The sequence below is a fragment of the Lepisosteus oculatus genome, chromosome 5 (genome assembly GCF_040954835.1).
Source record: "Lepisosteus oculatus isolate fLepOcu1 chromosome 5, fLepOcu1.hap2, whole genome shotgun sequence".
Taxonomy (NCBI): Eukaryota; Metazoa; Chordata; class Actinopteri; order Semionotiformes; family Lepisosteidae; genus Lepisosteus; species Lepisosteus oculatus.
The window spans coordinates 44645457-44651468 of NC_090700.1; the positions used below are offsets into that span (position 1 = coordinate 44645457).

The window sequence follows — 6012 nt, forward strand, 5'->3', positions numbered from 1 at the left end:
CTCTATACAGTATGTGGAAAACAATAGCTATAAACGTTTTGCATTTGTTTTGCAAGATAACTGAACAATTATTTAATCCATCTAGTGACAAATGTTTTGCATTGTGTGTCCGTCTAAATCAAGATACTGGATTATTTGTCGCTGCAGGATGGAACACATTGATCTTTGTTTAATAGTGAAAAGCACCGAAAAACTGAGGTGACTTTGGAACTCAGGGTAAGCCTGAATAAACCCTCCATTGCAGGTCTGACACCATCCGGGAAACCAACATTTGCAGCAAAAGGAGAAAGAATACAGCTGTACAAACATTTGATAGTAAGTATTATAGACCTTTGACACCGAAGTTAAGTCATGTTGCTGAAGAATATGCAATTTGTAATGTTTTGCTGAACTATATTGTAAGTTAATAAAAACAACTAGCAGAATGCACAGATGTTGAAAAAGTCAGTTATAAAACAAAATAATAAACTTCAGCTGTGATTTGTAAGAAGTTAGGCCAGACAAAATATGTAAAGTTAGGGTAGTGGATTGCTTACAATCCCCAAAGGAAAGTGTGGAAAAGCAGAGAAATAAGCAGAGCAAAGTGTGGATCTTAAAATGCAAATATATGTTATGACAGCTAGGAGCTTGACACAAGATGCTAAATTATTGTCTAAACCTTTATGCCATTGAATTACTTCTGTTTAAAGTTTATCTAACACAACGCTGGCTTTTTAGATTGCTATGCACAAGTAACCATTTTAGTATAAAAACTGTTGATTTTCTGTGACTTTGTGTATAACTCTTTGGCATATGAGAAATATTAACCTTTCTGCATAGGAAGCTGTCCTGAAAAGGGGACTGTGCATAATAAAAAAATACAAGTTCAGCAAGGATCTGCCAATAGATTGTTGGTCAGACCAACACACAGTATTACAGGAAATGTGACCTTCTGCCTACACATTGACTCCAAGCACTGTGAACTGAATTCTTTAAAGAGAAGGTGAGGTTGACGGTAATTGACTAGATATGGGCAGATGATATACTGTACATTCTGAAGACAATGAGGGTTACATTGTTTTTCCAGTACATACAGCACATGTCCTAGTGTTCAACTGATTGCAAGATGAAAATACTAAGAGTACCAAGACATGGTATACCCAGGATGTGCTGTACTGGGCTAAGGTACTTCTGAGGGCATTTACACAACAATCACAGCTTTTTTCTAACACACCCTGTGAAAGATTGTATAAAAAGAAAGAACTGCTCTGCCTGCATCCTACTTTTGTCACTCATGTTTAGCAAGAGCAGGCGGAACATTCATCTTATCTTTGACAGTGAAAGAAGTCTGATAAAGGACAAGGGATTAGCCAGAGAGTACAAGAGGCTATTAAGAAAATGTGGGTTCACAAGTTGAAGGTCAGTGAAATGAAATATGATGTGCAGGACTCATTAAGCACTGCAGCGATAATAAAAGACTGGTTATTATGTAACTACTCCAGAAATGGCTGAAGTTTCACTCACTTGAAGGCTATTGTTGTCACATTAATAACTGGGTATTTGGTGACATGTTTGTGGTTTAGATCATAACAAAATCCTTTATTTAATGTAGATTGAGCAATTAAAAGTGTTTGCTGCTCTCACAAAAGAGACCATAAAATTCTAAAACATGATGGTTCTTACAAGTGAATATTATTTTTACATTTTACTCTTCACCGAGTTTACTGTAATATACAGCAATTTTAGTTATTTCAGTGATTTTTAGTGATACAACATGCAGAATAAAATATGGACTGTCTTATTAAAAACATGAAAATATATACTGTCTTATTGTTAAAATAAACACCAAAATAAGCCCAAATAAACACCACAGACCTGAAAGATAAATTTTGCTTTCAAAAACAGAAAAATATTTTCTTTTACAACTTCAGAGTATTTGAAAACAGAGCAGAGGTTAATAGGCCAGTAAAATAATTTTACTATCTTGGTGCATTTATGTGACATTAGTACTTCAGTAAAGTGACAGTTCACTGGAAAAACAAAGGTTTATGTGGAAGTGGAAGTTTCCATATTAACGTTTATTATCTTTTATGGCAATCCTAGAAATAAAATCTCTAGCCTCAAATGTTTTTATTTTTTAAAATTGAACTTCCAAAGCTAAATTGTAATTTGCATATTATTTATATTCTTTTAAGAAAGGAATACCTCTTGATGTCAAGATTAAATCAATTGTCCTGATAACTTTGTCTTTGGAATTTAAATTATTTTATCCTATTTTACATGCTGAATTTGTTAGTTAAATATTTCTTCAGGCTCTTGCATAACACATTAAATGTATAAACGTGCAAAGCAGTGAAATTTGTGACAAAGAAAAATGCTTAATGATTTACAGTTATCTGACATATCATTTTCTTTTCTTAGATGAGTCTCGAATTGAACGACATCTCAGAAAACATTAAGCAAAGATTGTTTGTGTACAGTGGGGGCAAACAACTGATATTTTTGTAAGCAATTTATTGTTCCTACAGTATTTCCAACAGCACATTGAATCAGCGGATTTCCACAGTCAGTTCAGTGTTGGATAATTACTGCTTTGCACTTACTTTCTCACATCTAAAATGTCTCATTGCTATAGGATGTCCCCTGTGCTATCTGCAATAAACACTGAATTCAGGCTCTACATCCGAGTGAGAAGCTTTTAACCAAACAAATGTTTGTACCATAACAATCTTGTACTGTGGACTGTTATGAAATTTAATTACCCTAAACCAATCAATTAACAAGTCCCCTGTGGTACAGTATCCTTATCCTGTAACTCAAACCAAATTATTGTAATGCACTACATCTACGAATAGAAAATTGCATTACTGTAAGCTCAATTCAACTCCCAACCTCTCTTAAAAAAGTGAATTTGAACTCTTTTGGTTGGGAAAGATACATTAAGATTTGACAAACTTGTTTTCAAGGATGTCCTGGAGTCGCACAAAAAGAACAAAGTAATATAATTTCTTTGAATTATATTAAACATAGTGAAACATCAGCACCCAATACCGATCTGAAAATCTCACCTAAGCAAAAAATACAAATCTTTTTTTCCAGTTCTGCAAGATTACTGCAAGGATGAGACTTGCTGTGTCTTCCTATTTAAGAAGGTTTTATGTGTGAGTGTGCAACTATTTTGGGTGCTGATCTCTCACACTGCGCACTGCTATTTCAATGTTTCAGAATCCATAACAGGTTTCAGGAAATGGACTGGGTATCCACAACCCCCTTTGAGAAGGCAGATGATCATGACCTTGATGTGTGGAAAACATGCGGGCTGCCTAGATTCTGAACTGAAGCTCATCCCGATAAAACCAGGAATTCCTCTGTGCTTGCCCCTGGATCTGTTACTGAAAGATCCTTTCTTGTATTTTTAAATGAAGATGCATCCTAATTTCAAAACAAGTACACTGCTTTTTCATTCCTCAAAATATCATGTGTGTGTTGGGGGAAGGGCATATACTAAAGGGATTATTTAACAGTTAATAAAAAAATAAAACACTTCAGTTTAACTGCCCCCATAACACTCATTGTGACATTTTATGAACTTTATACTTAACAACTGTCACATAACTTGTACACTTAATTGCATTTAGAATTGATTTTTTATTGTGATAGTCTGAAATCAGATTTTTAAAGCAACATAATCCCTACAAGTCTGCCAGAATTCACAATCACAGAACAGCAAAAACTACCCAGCTCTGAGGTCATGTATATTTCAAGTCAGGGTGGTGATTGAGTGCATTGTTTGAAATAATGGAAGTAGTGTATGTATGTTAAGCATCTAGGCTTGCCACAACCAGTTGAATGTCATTTGCTGTTTCTGTTGTCCCAGACATGCCAATCTAGATTCTGAATTTGACTCGGATTGAGAATGGTTGGAAAACTCTATCCTAGGAATTCATTTTCACAGAGCCTAGTGTCTGTCTGAACAGTTGACAGATTAAATCATAGTGCTAGATCCGCAGTTCTCTATTTTTGTGCTCATGTAGTGAGTGCATTACATTCGAAAGTATATTTTCTAACATCCATCCAGCCTACACTTTCAAACCACTGCTTCCAGTACAGGATCACGGGGAGCAGGAGCCTGTCCTGGCATGCATCGGGCGTAAGGCAGCATACTGTACACCCCGGACAAGATGCCGTTCCATCGCAGAGCACACACAGACACACACAGTCACACCAGGGCCAGTTTTTCAAGAAGCCAATTAACCTACTATCATGTCCTTCAGCTGTGGGAGGAAACATACAAACTCATCAAAGGTAGTAACCGAGATCTGGAATTTAGCTCAGGGCCCTAGTGCTGTGATACAGCAATGCTAACCACTGTGCCACCATGTGTTTTCTTACATATTTAGGAGAATTGTTTTGTGTTTTTGTGCTGTTTTACTGTTATTTGCTTGATCTTTTGTTTTGGTCTCATTTTTGAAAGGGTAGAACCATTTGACCTTTCCTTTTGAAAATACAACTAAACCTTACTGCCTGACAGGGAAGATCAGGAAAGACCGAAAGAGCCTGAATTTACAGCATTACAAGTATGACCTGAAGAAAATGCATTATGATCATACTGTAGGTAATAAATGGACAAAGATAGATTTTCCTGTAAGTTCTTCAGTTAACTGTTTAATGTTCGTTTTGTTTAAAGGAGTGTAATATTCTGCAGAAACCCAAGGAACAAAATAGCATTATGATCCACCTGCAGGAGAAGAAGAAAGAGGGAACGTAATAAAATAATAATAATAATAATAATAATAGCCTCCCATCAGTAATTGAAATTAAATTATTATAATAGCAGTGAGTTAAAGTGGGCATCGCAGAAGGGTAAGGGAAAGCTAAATTTATATCTGAAGGGTCTGTATCCTCTTCAGACCCACGTGAAGTGTTTGTCTAATGGTTCTTACTAAGGCAGTTGATTACAACATTATTTTAATAGAAAAGAAGGAAAGAAGCAATGATAATCAGAAGCCAACAACAGAGCTAGAAAGGAACATGACCTATTCAACTACTTTAAGAAGATTATAAACAGTTCTGTAAAAAAATCTTACATTCAGGCTCAAGGATTGGCAGTAATGACTGTTTTAAGAATACAATCCCACAGATTTAAAGGAACAGAAATGTATTTTCTTTAATGAGTGCAGCGGAGTGAGTCATCTTGAGTCCCGTGCTTTTCCACCTGTGTTTTGTAATTGACTGCATATACAGTATATGTGCTAACAGAGTACTGAACAAAATTAATGAGCAGTTTATTTGTTTTTTATCGCTGTCTCATTATATAGAAATAGCTGTCTTTACTGTATATCTACAGCACTTTATATATAGCTTTCTCTATTTTTACTGAAACATTCAAATTCAGGGGAGGACAGGAATGCTCTACTTTGGTAGGCTGGATCTTTATGGTCTTAGATGGAAAAGACTACGAAGGGACCTGATTCAAGTACTCCAAATCCAAAGGTTTCAACAAGCTCAGCCTCATGGATCTGGCAGAATCAGCAAAGAGTCAGAAATCGAAATACACAACGTGAACTACTGTACGCGGAAGTGCATTTAAAACTGAGAACAGGGGGCACTTTATGCAAAGGGTAGTGCCTTCTTTTAAGATGTGGGTGGGTGAGATCCTTGCATCAATTTAGCTGCTAAAGAGCAAATGAGCTAGATGGGCTGAATGCTCGTTTGTGAACTTTCTTGTGTTCTGGATAAAAGTTACAATGGAGATGGCCCAGCTTCAGCCTATGAAATACATTGCAAACAGGAGGTAGCCATGAAATGGTTACTATATGCAGTCTACCAGAACCAATTGCAAACCTCGTTGTCTTACCCAGCCAATTGAAGAAGGTTTAAATACAACATTAAGGACCAGGTGAAAACCTGACTATACAGTTAATCTTGAGATCCCAGTAGCTGGGGCAGAAGGGTTGGAACAGGAACCCCTCTATCGGCCCGCAGCCCCCACTGACGTTTGTTCTCTGAGACGCAGGGTTCCAGAAGTGACAG

At 36.4% G+C, this 6012-nt stretch overlaps 1 long non-coding RNA gene across 1 annotated transcript; it reads left to right on the plus strand.

Annotated features, from left to right (window-relative positions):
- Positions 1–1276: 1276 nt before the first annotated feature.
- On the plus strand, positions 1277–3426 carry LOC107076881 (uncharacterized). Its single transcript, XR_001478010.2, has 3 exons — positions 1277–1398; positions 2401–2483; positions 3205–3426. It is a non-coding gene; the product is annotated as an uncharacterized lncRNA (long non-coding RNA).
- Positions 3427–6012: the final 2586 nt, after the last annotated feature.